This window comes from Bos indicus, chromosome 10 (assembly GCF_029378745.1).
Source record: "Bos indicus isolate NIAB-ARS_2022 breed Sahiwal x Tharparkar chromosome 10, NIAB-ARS_B.indTharparkar_mat_pri_1.0, whole genome shotgun sequence".
NCBI classification, from domain to species: Eukaryota; Metazoa; Chordata; class Mammalia; order Artiodactyla; family Bovidae; genus Bos; species Bos indicus.
This window is the reverse complement of record NC_091769.1, coordinates 73,042,502-73,058,055: the sequence shown is the minus strand read 5'-3', so window position 1 is coordinate 73,058,055 and position 15,554 is coordinate 73,042,502. Positions and strand designations below refer to the sequence as shown.

The 15,554-nt window shown below is 46.8% G+C and overlaps 1 long non-coding RNA gene and 1 other non-coding gene across 3 annotated transcripts; both read left to right on the top strand.

The window, feature by feature from the left end:
• Positions 1-2,806: 2,806 nt before the first annotated feature.
• LOC139185555 (U6 spliceosomal RNA) lies at positions 2,807-2,909 on the top strand. Its single transcript, XR_011569124.1, has one exon. It is a non-coding gene; the product is annotated as a U6 spliceosomal RNA (small nuclear RNA).
• A 6,791-nt stretch (positions 2,910-9,700) lies between these two features.
• LOC139185322 (uncharacterized) lies at positions 9,701-14,939 on the top strand. Of its 2 annotated transcripts, XR_011568945.1 has the most exons (3): positions 9,701-9,781; positions 10,715-12,300; positions 12,691-14,939. It is a non-coding gene; the product is annotated as an uncharacterized lncRNA (long non-coding RNA). The 2 variants fall into 2 exon arrangements; XR_011568944.1 differs by having other exon boundaries at positions 10,715-14,939.
• The last annotated feature ends 615 nt before the right edge of the window (positions 14,940-15,554 follow it).

Genomic DNA, 15,554 nt, shown 5'->3' with positions numbered 1-15,554 from the left:
CAGCATATAAACTCACATCAAGCTGGCGTGAAAGATTGTGCTCTTAGCTAGTAGGCTTCAATGCCTCTCATCCTGAACATAGCTATTAGGAATCAGTAACCCCTAATAATCTTTTTAAAAAACAGTAGAAAATGTTTACTTTGGTCAAAATAATTATCAATTATTGGGCCTTTTATAGACACCGGGCACAGTGAGGAGCTTTGTGTAAATCTCTTATAACATTCCTGCAAGGTAGCTAATGTGTCCCCATTTGATATGTCGATGGCTTGATAGAAATGCAAGACAAGGCAAAACCCTGAGCTTGATCCCAGAGTAAGAGGACCTTGGCAGCGTAGCTGGACTACGTACAGTATGAATCCAGCAGCATTGAAACAACTTACTGCTGCATCGCTGTTATTTATTATTATCAGAGATAATAACTGGCGTTCATAGAGATGAACACCACATGTTTTAGGGTTCCCTTCCTGGTGGGTTTGCGTTCGCACTCTGAGGATGTCAGCATTCCAAAAATGTGATTCCTGTGATTTCCCAGACTGCCTGGGGCTCCACACAGATGTGTGTGCATGTGTGGGTGCCTGTGTGTTTGCACACACCCGCCATGTGTGTCTGTCACACTGCAGGGAGCTTTTCCTCATTTAAACAGCCAATTAAAACCCACTTTGGCACTTAACGCATGTCACTGCTGCTCGGCACCCAGCTGCCTTCCCAGCAGGCCTTTAATTTGATAAAGAGCTTCTAATAACGACTAGCAGAGGCCCAGTAAGTTCATTAAACCTTGTCCTTTATTTTGCTTCCAAGGTGTGCCCTCCTTGTAAAAGGCCCAGGGTCTGTGTTTTTGCAAATGACTTTAGACAATGTTCCATGCTCCAATGAGAAAAGTATGTCTGTCATGTCCTGGCAAGTTACACTTAAAGTCTCAATTTCAGCATCATGTCAGGCTTTCACGGAGGCCAGAAGCAGATGGAAAAAACCTCTGCAGCCAGTTGTATGGGAGCCAGAGTTAGCAATGGAAGATGCGTTTCCTCTGAGAGTATAACGCTGAAAGACGACCTGGCTGTCATATCGAACTCCATTTATCCCGTTTCTTTAAAATAATCTGAGAGCCCAGATGGGTTGTATAAACAGAAGAGGAGGTTCCTGGGAGTTCACTAGCTTAATTAAGCCCGTATGTTTGACTCATGTAATAAGTATTTAATCATGCTGATGAAATTCATTTAAACCTCAACCGCACAAGCTGGTGCTGGAGCCCTAGTAATGTCCTACATCACCTGAGCTAACGCTGCTGGAGCAAGATATGCGAGACAGAAAGTTGGTGACATTTCACATGGTAAATGGGCTTTGGATGGTGGTGCAGGGGAGAGAGAATGAGCTGTGAGACGCTGACTTTGAGCTCCACTGCTGCGGAATCCTTGAAGTTCTGCTCCGCAGTCACCCCTGGTGCGGTGCTACAGGCTGAGTAATAACTCGTGTGTCTTCTCTGCCGAGATTCTGAGTGATCAGTGCAGAGAAGATACATCAGTTCGGAAGCTTTCTACTGCTAGTAACAGAAATCGCAGCCCACAGAGATTCAACAACCTGGAATATTTTGGAATGCACAACTAGAAGTCCTGAAACACAGTGCTTTCAGCAGCTTCATCACATCACCGAGGACCTGAGTCCCTTCTCTGTCTCTGTTCTAAAATCCATGATGTATGAGTTGTCCTCAGGCCAGCTGCCTTCACGACCACAAGATGCCTGTCAGTACTAACTGCAGTGGAGTATGAATTACTGCAGTGAAATAAGAGAAGCAACCCCTTCCTTTATTGATAAAGAAAACTTTTCTTAAAGCACTCAGTACTGCCCCAGAATATTTTTTGGTCACAAGCCAATTACTACAGAGAGATGGCATCACCATGATTGACTTTGACCCATGGTCCCTGGGTGGCCATAGGGCAGCTCATATCAGCTCAAAAGAGCTGACAGCACACGTCTCTCCCCACACCCTCCATTTGGTGATCTCCTGTTGGTAGCCTGAGACTGTCCGTGGTGGGCATATTTACACCACAGGAACTGGCAAACATGATACAGGGTTTTTCTTTTCCCTAAAGAGCCATCTTGAAGATAAACATCTAGCAAAAGGGATAAACATTATTGCAAAATGGTCCCCTTCCTTCAGGCTGAATGCCAGAACAAAACTGGGGTTCTTTTAGCTAGGAAGAAAAATAGGGAGGTGGACTCAGAACAAAAATCAATATGATCTGAGGAGGGCTCTGATGCTTGCTCATTCTCTTTGGAAAACACAGCACTGGGGGTCTGAGTAAGACTAAAAAAACTCATAAATAGGAGAATCCAAGTGACTTTAAAAATATTCCAAAAGAACCTGCCTGGGTAGGAAACACTTGTTTTTGTCAGTTGACCTCATTTTCCTGCCAAAATTGAAAACTTCTCTACCAACGCTCTTGGTTTCCTTTTAGCTAAAATGGCTCCCTACACTTAATGTATTTCACAGTCACCTGGGAGAATCTGCTGAAACTGCAGGGGCCCAGGTGGTTTCCCTCACAATCTGGTTCAGTGGGTCTGGTGTGGGGACCAGGAAGCTGCACTTTAACAGCATTCTCCTCCTCAGTGACTCCGACACAAGTTATCCGAAATGCATTTCCATGGGAAAAAAAAAACATCCCTTGATAATCTAACTCAGAGTTTGGTAAACTACAGCCCTTGAGCCTAGAAATGTTTTTGTAGTCTTAAATGATTTTGAAAGTCAAAAGAATACTGTTTTGTGAATACCGTTCTGTGAATACTGTTCTGTGATGTTAAAATCATGTGAGTGCTCGCTTTGGCAGCACATACACTAAAATTAGAACGATACAGAGATTAGCATGGCCCCTGCACAAGGATGACATGCCAATTCACAAAAGGTCCATATTTTTACATATGTATACCTGTGACTGATTCATGTCGATGTGTGGCAGAGGCCAACACAATACTTAAAGTAATTATCCCCCAATTAAAAAAAAAGAGGGAAAAATTCTGTTTGAAATAATTAAAAAATGATATGAAATTCAAATTTCAATGTCCGCAATAAATATTTATTGGAACATGGCCTCACATCTGTTGTCTGTGGCTGCCCTCACACTATAATGGCAGAGTTGAACAGTAATGACAGAGACAATATGGCCCAAATAAAGCCTAAAATATCTACTCTCTGGCCCTTCAGAGAAAACAGTTTGCTAACTCTTGGTCTAATATGTTCCATTCAATGAAGAACCAATGCAATCGGAAAGACAATTCCCTAGTAGATGGGTTTCCAGCTGATTAAAACCTGGAGCACATCCAGATAACCAGCACTTCTGTTCCCCAGAGCACTCCAACCCATGGGGAGTCCCCTTACCCTGGTACATAATAATAACAATGATCATTATGACTTACATTATATAGAAAATTATGATTTGCAAATCATACTGACATGCAGTCTCCAACATCACATGGTAGGTATTATTACTATTATCTTTGTTTTACAAAGATATAAAGCAATAAGATCATGAGTATCATGAAGAAGAATTTGGACTCCACCCTTTGTATCCTCATCCTATCCATGATCCAGTCATTAAAACAAAGTTGTAGATATTTATTCATAAAGAAATATGGTCAAAATGCATTATGAAATTTAAAGAAAAATAGGCTTTCAAATTGTGATGCTGGAGAAGACTTTTGAGAGTCCCTTGGACTGCAAGGAGATCAAACCAATCAATCCTAAAGGAAATCAACCCTGAATATTCATTGGAAGGACTGATGCTGAAGCTCCAATACTTTGGCCACCTGATGCAAAGAGCCAACTCTTTAGAAAAGATCCTGATGCTGGGAAAGACTGAAGGTGAAAGGAGAAGCGGGTAGCAGAGGATGAAATGATGAGATAGCATCACTATCTCAATGGACATGAACTTGAGCAAACTCCAGGAAATAGTGGAGGACAGGGAAGCCTGGTGTACTGCAGTCCACAGGGTAACAAAGCGTTGGACACAACTTAGTGACTGAACAACAACAACAAAAGGGGAAGGCAGGGAGGGATAAATTAAGAGTATAGGATTAACAGATACACACCACTGTACATAAAATAGATGAACAACAAGGATTTACTGTATAGCACAGGGAACTATATTCAAACTCTTGCATAACCTATAATGAAAAATAATCAAATATGTATATGTGTGCATATATATATATATATATAAAAACCAAACCACTTTGATGTATACCTGAAACACTGTAAAGCAAGTGCACTCCACTTTAATTTTTTAAAAAATAGGCTACAGAAGAGCCATATATCACTTATGGGAAAATATCACTAGAATATAACAGAGTCAGATCATCTGTGCTCAGATCCTAGCTCTGACACTTCCTGGTTATGTGACTGCTATGAACTGAATACTTGTGTCCAAATATTCTGTCTCAAATCCAGATGTTGGAGCCCTAATCTCCAGGGCAATGCTGTTTGGAGGTGGGGCCTTTGGCAAGTAATTAGGATTAGATGAGGTCATGAGGGTGGGGAACTCCTAGGGAGATTAATGCCCTTACAAAGAGAGAAAGAGACATGAGATCTCTCTCTCCCTCTCTCTGCCACGTGAGGATAGGGTAAAAAGGCAGCCATCTACACACCAGGAAGTAGGCTCTCACCAGATACTGGGTCTATCTGCACCTTAATCTTGGACTTTGCAGCCTCCAGAACTGCAAAAAATCTTTATTGTTTAAGCCATTCAGTTTACGGTATTTTGTTAGAGCAGCTCAAGCAGACCTGACCTTGGGAAAGTCACATAAACTCTGGAAGCCTCACTTTCCCCATCTGCAAAATGAGTATAATAAGAATATATACTTCATGTGGCTACCACGAGGACTGAATGAGAAAACCTGTACATGGTAGGGAGAAAAATGGTGCCCCCAAGATGTCTGGGTCTTTGGAAGTCTACGCTCAAGGTTTCACCCCAACCAGGTAAATCCAGGAGGAGCTGAGAGGTGCCCTTCCCCCTGCCATCCCCAGGAGCAGAGGAAACCAAAGCAGCTGGTGGCTGCCTTAGAATCGTCCTGGGAGTCAGAGGGTAGGTGGTATTTCTGCTTTGTCTCAAGTTATATTTTGGAAATTTACTTGCTTTATCTGAATATCCTAGATTTAACTATTGTTTGGAATTTTGACTAATTTACCTAGTGCTTCTTAAATATATGAATTCCTAATAACCCTCATGGAAAGCAGTATAATTTCTTTATTAAGCACATGAGCAGCGGAGTCATGTAGAATTCTTGGCTCTCCCAATTACTAGTTGTGTGATAATTATTTCTCAGGAAGTTCAGTTTCTTCATCTGTGAAAGTTGGGAAAAAAGGGATTCCTGACAAGTTGTTGAGAGGATTCAGTGAGATGATGTAAAGTACTTAGCATAGTCCCTGAGAGGCAGTGAGTGCTCCAAAGTGGTATCATACATTACTAATTCCCCGCAATATGCCTTCAGGCTTCCCAGATGGTGCAGTGGTAAAGAACCTGCCTGCCAATACAGGAGATGCAAGAGATGTGGGTTCAATCTTTGGGTCAGGAAGATTTCCTAGAGGAGGGCATGGCAACCCACTCCAGTATTCTTGGCTGGAGAATTCCATGGAGAGAGGAGCCTGGCAGGCTATAGTCCATGGGGTCACAAAAGAATAGGACATGACTGAACACACACACACACACACACACACACACAATATGCCATCATCCTGAGAGCAGGGACTCCTGGATCAAGCACTGTGGGCACCTTCCCCACATCCCAGAGTCTCCAGCCCACAGTTTGTTTGGCTCTGCTGATGAAAGGAGTACAGGCAGGCCCCTCAAGGCTGGGGAGGCCACCAGAAACCAGAGGGAAGGCAGCTACATGCAGCAGCCTGGTGCACTTGGAGAAGCAGCCCTGGCACCCCACCCCACCCCCCACCTTGAGACCGGACATGTCCTGCTGCTGCCTGCCACCTTTGGAGCTGAAAGCCAACTGGGCTGGCTTACGTCAGCTCTCCTGAGCAGAACACAGAGGCACTGCCACAGGGTGAGCACGAGAGCCATGGTGCTGGACTGTCTACGCGTGCTTCCACTCGCCAGTGCACAGCAGAGAGAAAAGGATCTGATCTCACTGAATGGCTGCTCTTGCTTTTTGCTTGTGATTTCCTGCAGACACCGGCCTCTACTTGGTAAATGCCCAAATACCCCCTGCAGGTTCAAGAGAGTTATGATTCTTTGCCAAGGAACTATGGCCTTCAAGGGCTTCCCAGGTGGCTCAGCAATAGAGAATCCATCTGCAATGCAGAAGACAAAAGATTAATCCCTGGGTCAGGAAGATCCCCTGGAGGAGGGCATGGCAACCCACTCCAGTATTCTTGCCTGGAGAATCCCATGGACAGAGGAGCCTGGTGGGCTACAGTCCATGGGATCCCAAAGAGTCAGACATGACTGAAGGGACTGAGCATGCATGCGTGGTCTTCAAAGCTGGTGACACTGCGAGGTACTCCCCCACCTCCCTCCCACTCTGTCTTGACTGTGCCTCTCCACGTTCTGGATCCCAAGGATGCCACTGCCTTGATAGAACCCAAGAGCAATGCAAGAGTGCCATTTTCCTGTTCTCCTGTGACCACTTGGAATAAAGGCATGATTTGGAAGAAGTTCAAGACCCACTCACTGCACAGCACAAACAGAGCAGGTTCAGGGTATCAGCTGCTCAAGGGCAGCACTGACAGGGAAACTGTTACGACTGCTCAACTCTCATGGAAGGAAATTCAGACACTTTGGTTCTTCATGCCAAGAAATCAAGCTAAGATTTATGGATTCTTATAGATGGAGGGGTTTTCCTGGTGGCTCAGACAGTAAAGGATCTGCCTGCAACGTGGGAGGCCAGGGTTCAATCCCTGAATCGGGAAGATCCCCCAGGAGAAGGAACTGGCACTCCAGTAAGCTTGCATGGATAGGGGAGCCTAGTGGGCTACAGTCCACGGGGTCACGAAGAGTTGGACATGACTGAACAACTAACACACACAGATGGGGGAGGGAAAGAGAGAAAGAAGGATAGAAAGAAAACCCAACCTCACAGTCTTGAGCCAGGCCTGCTACAGGTGGGAAGTGGATCCTGGCAACCGACAAAGCCATAGAAAGAACACGATGGCTGGTGCCCGGGCACCACACAAAGAGCTGAAGAAATGCCAGCGAAATGGATGTGGCTGCCGATCAACAGCCATCATCCCCCAACAGCAGGTGCAGAGAGGATATGGGCCAATGGAACCTCTTTTTGTCATCACACGCAATAGGACCACAGGGTATGAAACCTGTTTGTCCTGGGAGGAGGGTGCAGAAAGAGCAGAAGGAAAAAGTGACTGGCGCCCTCGGGATCCATAAATCACTGGAACTGAGAGACCATGCCTGGGGAAGTTGGAGACTCTACTTGACACAGTGCTGGTGGTGAGCCTGAAGGTCATAAATCACCAGGCTCTGCCAACCACAGCCTCTCCCCGTGGCCCCGTACAAAAGTGGTGGTGGTTTTGCTGGCTCTGGGGCAGGTGTCTGCCAGCCGATGGGATGCAGCCCTTGGGTGTGATGGGGGAGAGAGCTGAGTGGCTAGCTGTCCCTGGGAACTTGGCCTGATGGCCTGGAAGAGTTGGAATGTCCTTGGCCAGCTCTTTGTAAGCAGTCAGAGGCGATCAGGAGATGAGTCTCATGATCAGATGACTTGGGCTTGCCGGGGTATTTTTCCCAGGTTTCGGAATCATCTGAGGTCACTTGAGTGTCCTTGTTGTCCTTGTTGGGTCCCTCAAGTATAGCTCCCCGAGTTCTAATTGTTCAGCTGTGCTGCATTTGTTTAACTCGTGTGCTGAATTCAATGGGCTTGCCAAAGAGGTCGATGTGTCAAAACAGACTTTTAATAGTTTACCTCGCCCCATGCATCAGTTAGTGGCTGTACACAAAAAGGGACAGACTGCCAACAGCGGTCGTGCCCCTCCCTACCCTCCCAGATGGGCTACGTGTATCCCTGCTCGTACACCTGTGACGGTCCTGCCATCTGGCAAACACTTAACAATGCTTCAAGGCCCTGCTCAAATGTCCTGTCTCTGGGAAACCTTACATGACATCTCCCCCATCACACACTAGAGGATTCACAAGAGTCCTTTTTTCCTTCACTTGCTTCATAAATGATTCTTGAGCCCCTACTATGTGCCAGATGCTGTTCACACGAGAGAAAATAGGATGGATGCAGCCTCTGTTGGAGCTTATTCTGTTGTGGATTTAAGAGTTAATAACGTTTAAATAAATGAAATAGTCACACCTGGTAAGTGCTTTAAAGGAAATAAACAAGAAGCCTAAAGCAAATGACAAGGAATAAAATGGAGAAGTTGCCATAGGCTAGGCAATGAAGAAGGTCTCTGTGAGGAATGACAGTGGAAGCTGGAAGATGAAGAGGGGCCAGCAGGGGACGAGGTGTGCAGAGAAGGCTGGTGAGCAAGGACAGAGGCCCTGCAACAGAAAAGAGTGAGGCGAAGAGCATACAGGACCAGGAGTCATACGATGGAGGCGGGCAATGCGTGCTCGGGGGCCTTCAATCACGTGGTATTTCACCCTTTCTTGGCAGGTGTTCTGCTCCACGGTTACCACTGGTTTATTTCCCTGTCTTCCAAGCTGAGTGAGGGCCCTTCAATGGCAGGGCTGTGTCTTGCTCCTGATTATATCTTTGGCACTACCACATTCAAGGTATCATGGATGGATGAGATGGGCAGTTGGGCCTTGACCACCTGAGTAGGTTTCATACCTGTCTACCCTTCCCCCTCCCTCCCCTTCCAAGGGTGAGGAAGAAGCCCGCCAAGTGGCCGAAGTAACTGACCTGGCCTTCGTCCTGAGATGACCTTGGCACCTGAGACAGAGAATCCACAGCCCTGGAACTTCTGCAGGCTCCGAGAGCCTTTCCAGCTGCTGGCGGCGCCAAAGGTTCTCAGCAAGACTCCTTTTATGGACTCATCCTTGCCTTGAATGCATGCCTGAACTTCGTGATCAGTTTCTGCCTATTGTTTCAGAATTGTTCTATATGATATCTGGTAAAAATGAAGCAAGTAATATATGCACATCAACACACAATCTGATTGTGGCAGCAGGTCTTCCCAGGTGATGCAGCAGTAAAGATGAGGATTTTTGATCACAGGGATGCTTTTCTGTTCCAGTTCAACACATGCTCCCATGCCAAGCATAGGGATGTCAAGAAGAAGAATTTAGCCCCTGCCTTCAGGAATTTACAGGCTAGTTAGGAAAAAAAAGACTCGCAAACAAGTAAATACCAGAAAATGTGTTAATTGCTATGCTGTGAGCATCAGTTCAGTTACAGATAAGGGGATCAGTTTTACCTGGGGTGGAAAGAGATGGTAGGGGGCACTGAAAAGGCTATCATTTGGGAGAAAGTACACATTGACCAGGCTGCCAAGCAAGGACACTGCAGGCAGAAGGAGCAAAATGAGCAAGGAGCAAGGAGGTCAGAAAGGGTACACTATACTCACTGTGAGTGAATCTGGCTAGGTTTGAGAGCTGGAGGCTGGGGGAGAGAGGAGCGGGGCAGAGGAGGGTTAGAGGGAGATTTGTGTGCTGGGTTGAAGAACTTGGATTTTATCCTGTTGGCACAGAGAGCCCCTGAAGAGCTTTAAGTAGGACAGAAGGTAGAGAGGTCATACTCACACTGGGGAAAAACTGCTGGGGTGGCAGTGTGGAAATTGGATGGGAGGAGATCAAGCCAGGAGACCAGGAAATCAGTTCAGGCACAAGTGAGAGTTCTCACTGGGTTGTAGCCAAGGACCGAAAGAGAAGGAAGATTCTGGAGGAGCTGGAATTCCTAGACCTGAATGCTGCTTCAGAAATGGGGAAGGAGTTGGGATCCCAGAGTTCCCTGGGGGAGGAAGATGGCACTGAGGTGGAATGCAAGGAGAGGAATCGATTTGGCGGGAAATTCATCCTGTTTTGGACAGCTTCAGTTTGATGTACTCAGTATCAGTTAGACTTGAGCAACTGGGGTTCCTGCCTTCAACCCTACCCTTTAAGGGCCCGATTTTCACCTTCCTGGGTCACACCACTTTCATGAGGCAATGAAAAGTCTGTGTGACCACGAGGATGTGTCCACCTAGATCCAGTGACACCCACCCCACAACCCGCCACCTCTAGGCTTGTTCTAGGGAACTGGAACCTGGAAATTCCAGGTCCAAATGGCCTCAGCCTGTGCGCTCTTCCCAGGTCTGACCTCCAAAGGGTAGCCCATGTGCACACTCCTGGCCCCAGGCAGTGGCCAAGTGGTGGTGTTTTGGTGGGATGGAGAGCCAGAGCTAGGGCTGGGGTGTCTATACAGTGTGTGTATATGGAGGACCCTCATTGTGTGGACAGAGGTGGGTTTGCCAGAGAAGGACTCTCCATTTCTCCCCCATAAATGCCAGGAACAGAGCTGGAGGTGACCTGTGAAGTTGTTTTCCTGTTTGTTTTTTTTAATGTGGATCATTTTTAAAGTCTTTATTGAATCTGTTACAATATTGTTCCTGTTTTAACTTTTGGATTTTTAGGCGTGAGGCATATAGGATCTTAGATCCCCAACCAGGGATCGAACAGGCACTCCTTGCAGTAGAAGGTGAAATCCTAAGAATTAGACCACCTGGGAAGGCCCCTGGGGTTGTTTCCTTACTGTTCTGAAATTTCTTTTCTGCACTTCCCAGGTGGCCCTACAGGTGAAGAACCTGCCTGCCAATACAGGAGATATGAGATGTGGTTTCGATTCCTGAGTTGGGAAGATCTCCTGGAGGAGGAACGGCAACCCACTCCCAGTATCCTTGCCTGGAGAGAGGAGCCTGGTGGGCTACAGCCCATAGTGTTGCAGAGAGTCAAACATGACTAAAGCAACTTAACACGCACAACCCCACCTCTGAACAAAGAACAGTGAAGAGGGGATTGCATGAGTTTGTGCAACTCCTGTGTCTCCAGAGAGACAAAGACACACCTAGATGCCCAACAGGTGGCATAAAAGACAAAGAGAGGGTCCCTGCTCCTTCCAGCCTGTGATCCTAACCCAGGCTTCTCTGCAGAGTCTTTTTGTTTGTTTGTTTCTTTAACAGAAACCAGTGGGTCCCTCCCAGCCCTCTGCTCCGATAACAGTCCTGTGTCTTCTCCTGGGGAGCGGCCGTCGGGATGATCTTCTGTGTTTGGCCACTTCATCAACTCATCGTCTTTTTAATAACCACATGGGAAAGCATATTCTTTCACATTTGCCTCTTCATGTCTCCTTCCTCCAGCAATTTCTTCTCTCTCTCCTTCTGTCTCTGAAACCTTATTATTGGTGCTTTACAGAACACACTGAGCTATAGATTGCCTAAAGAGCATGCTCTGTAAACACACATGGCCCTCTCTCTGAATCGTCCAGATCTGGTCCAGCTGTACAACATCACCTGTCCAGCTTTTTACTTGTGCACAGCCCAGCAGCTTTGTGATGTGGGACCCAGCTTCAAAGCTACTCTGTTAGCAGCCAGGAGCTCCATGGGCACAGTTCACCTTAGATCACCGTGAAGAACCGGAGCAGCCCAGGTCAATGGCCCAGGCCCAGGCCCCTGGCAAGGCGAGCAGAGCCCTGCTGCAGCCTAAGGGAGGGGCAGGGGGTGACTTCAGGCCGTAAGGAGCTGCCTGACATCTGTGTCCCTAGGGTGTTTCATAAGCCCGGCCAGCTCCTCAGCATTGTTTCAGGGGAAGATGGGCTCCTGTCGCTTTATCACCCCATCACTTTCCCTGGAAATAACTCTTGTCCTGGTGGGAACCTTGTTCCACATGAAGGTGTGGAGATGATGTACTTATCAAAAAAAGTCAACTCTGGCCTAAAAGAAAATGGTGCATGGTCTGCCTTCCACAAGAGCCCTTTGCAGTTCCTTTTAATTAGCTGACGCTGTGCTCCCCTCAGGTGCAGAGAGCCTGGATCCCTCTGTCAACAGCTCTATCTATAGCGGCCCAGGGCCGAGCCCAGCCTTCACCCCAGGCCCCTCTGCCTGCACAGCGCTCACTGACCCCGGGGCTCAGCTGTGAGAATCAATCATCTCCTTCCAGAACTCATCATTCAGCAGCTGCAGGGCCTCAGCTATTTTTATCGCCCCAGGAAGCCGGCAGCCAAGGACGTGCCTAGCTACCTTTGCGGGAGGTGCTGCTGCAGAAAGGAGCTGCGGGTTGTCAGGGCAGCTGAGCCTCTGCCTCAAGGTTAAATCCAAAGGGCCTGACCTGGAACAGAAGAGCACTTGACCCTCCTCTGCTCTGCAACAGCAAGGTGGGGATGGGTCCGGGGATGCTGCCGAAGGACTTGGGGCATGAGGGGGACAAGCGTATGCCTGGGCTCAACAGGGGTATCAGAGATCACAGCATCTCTGGCAGCTGGCCTCCATGACCTGCATGGTCCTAGACAACAACCAACACTTCTGGGGCACTTTCTGTGTGTCAAGCCCTGTACTGAGCCTGGCAATTCAGGGTCTGCCCCCAGGGCTGTCCAGGGTCTAGAGAGGCTGAATCACTCAGAGCAGCACAAAACCCAGTCTGCCCATTACCCTCATTCCTTTGCCAGCTTGAGTTTACAACTCTCTTCCTGCTTGGCTCCCAGCAGAGGAACCTGTATGGTGGGCGTTAAGAGCAGGGTGACGCAAAGCATTTTATATTTGTAAAGGTTCATCTGATACCCTAAACAAGCCCCTTCAGCACAATCCTCTGAGGTAAGTCAGTATTTTTAATCTGTTTAAAAATAGTCTGGATGGCCAGTGTCTCAGCTGCCTGTGTACACGTGTGCTCTGCTAAGTGGGAAAAGTGCAACTTAGCCACTGTCCTAACCGTGAAGCGGGGAAGGGCTCAGATTCCCCGGATCTCTCTCACCTCCAGAAAGGAAAGGGGTGTGGGAAGGAAAGATGAGCTCCAAGGCTCTCTTTGTTGGCAGCTCTCTGACCTCAGGGGAAGGGAAAGCAGGGCCCTTGAAACACTCTCCGCGAAGGATGGGCAATGAGGGAGCTGATGCTCTTGATCATGTTCAAGCTCCAATGAGGGAGAAAGAAATGAGTTTGGTGGGTCTAGACTTTGTTCCCCACTGAGCCAGGGAGACAGTGGAGTGCCCAATGCCTTCCTTCTCTGTTCAGGAATGGCTGGGAGACCTGGCCAAAGGCAGCATACCCAAGGTAGACAAGGAGCTGCCCAGGGAATGTTACCTCTCTAAGGGCAGGGGGCAGGGGCAAGGGCCTGCTTGGGTTACCCGAGGCAGTGGGTGTCCTTGCCTGGGTGAGGCAGTGGCACTAGAGGTCCTGAGAGGTTTGTGGACCCACGTCAGGGTCCTGGAGTCCAGCCAAGCCAAGAACTCCCTTCATGCCTCAGGCTCTCTGAGGCGCTGAGTGACCAGACATTTTGCTGCCCTGAAATAGTCTCTAACACAGCCAGTGCCAAATTAGCAAATCATTTAAAGAATCATGTTACTTGACACTCTCCTTTATAGCTGGGGAGTATGCAAATTGACCTAACCTTTCTGGAGGACAATCTGGCAATTAGTATTAGACCTTAAGGATATTCACACCCCTTTGAGCTCATTACTTCTGCTTTATAAATTTCCCCAAAGCAAAGACTGCCCAACTATAGCAGACTAGTGAAATGAATGCAACTATTCAATGAAGTACTGTGTCATTAAGGGTTTAGTGACAGAGAAAGTGCTAAAAATGTAATGGTCAATTTTAAAAGGCAGAATAAAGATGTATATAGAGTATGATCTCAAGATTTTTGTTATTCTAACAGTTACTGGTAAGAAGAAAGGTCCTTGTTTAAGAAAATTCATTCACAAATCCCTTGTATTAGGAAAGAGAACTTGAGGGTCTGGTGTTGAAAGGTGCAGACCAACAGGAGGTTTGGGGGGCTATGTTGGCTTGTGGGGGAGAAGGGGGTATGGAACCAAAGGTGGAGGAGAGAGCTGAAGATATGAGTCCCAGATCCCCAGAGTCAGACATTCCCCAAGGGGGGCGGGAGGGTGGTGTTGGGCTGCCTGCAGGGCACAAAGATGCCTGGCCCTCCATTTGTAGGCGCTACTATGGCTGCAAGCTAAACTCTAACTCTGCCCCACCTGCCATTTTCAGTAAAGTCCGTTTTAACAATAAACGCTTTGTGTGAGTGGACATTTGGGATGGAAATCCAAAGAAAGACTTAGTATTCATCTAGGTTCATGAAATGCAGAACAACGCAATTAAAATGGCTGTAGAAACAGACGCTTGGAGACTGAGGTGATCCAGAGGACATGAGACTCCTGGAATTTCCAGAACACTAGGAAAGGCTTCGGGCTTCTGAAGAACATGCAGCAGGCTTGAGCCTCGTCAGAAACAAGAAGGGCTGGGAAATCCTTGTTGATGTCTGACTGCATGTAGATGTGCATATACACGCACACACACAGGACTGAAAGAAGCAGGACCAGCATTGCAACAGTGGTTACTCTCGAGTACAGGGATTATGATGACATTTACTTTCTTTTTTATATGGTTTAGAATTTTCCAACTCTGGTATAATAAATGTATATTTTGTAACTAAAAAAATGTAGATACAAAGCACCGCCAGTGCATATGGCATGTGGAGTGTTTGTATTTCTCTGTGGGTGCTCTGCCCTTGGGCTGATGAGAAGCCAGGAGGACCCAGACCCAGATCCTGCCACAGACACCAACTCCCCCCAGAACTCCGTGAAGTGCTGGGGCGGGGGGCAGAGCCGGACGTGCTCCAGTCTCGGCCACAGCTCACATCATCAGGTCTGTGAAAGGGAACCTATTTCCCTGCAAATTGAGGCACAGTTACCACTGTTGGAAGGATATAATCAACCATGTCTCCTGGTGTCTCTGCCTTCCTTTGATCTCTGTTTATATGTATCTTCTAAAAGCTTGCGAGTAAAATATTCCACACTGATTTTTGACTTTGAATTTTTCTTCTCCTTATAATAGATGAGAAGCCTAAACTGCTGGATTAGTTCTCTTTTCTCTGTTCTTTTATTAAAGGGAAACTGCAGATAGTAAATGGAGATGAAAAGACAACAACCCATATGCTCACTGTACCTTTGGGTGGACAAGGCAACTATTTCTGTCTCAGATGATAATATGTTTACACCATCACACTTAGAACTTCTCTATCATTTCCTGTGTGGGGATGCAGAAATGCTTCATTGTCCAACCATTAATTCTCAAACCACTCTGAGGAAAAAAGAGAGGAAGCTGGAGGAAATTAATTGCAGTGTCCTTTCTCTGGATGGCACCCTCAAACTTTTTTGACTATGGCCAACTTAGACCTGGCAGAAGTCCCCACAGCCCCTCTGCCTGTTTGCCCTTTTGAAAAGAAAAAATGCAAAACTCAGTAACAATAAAAAAAAATTAGAGGAATAAACAAGAATTTTTCATTCACTTTATAAAAACATTATAAACTTGAACACATGAGTTTATACTATATTTATTATATATAATACCTATTTCTCATGCATCTTTATTTTATAATTTAATATGTAAGTATTTCACATTGCATTATATTTTA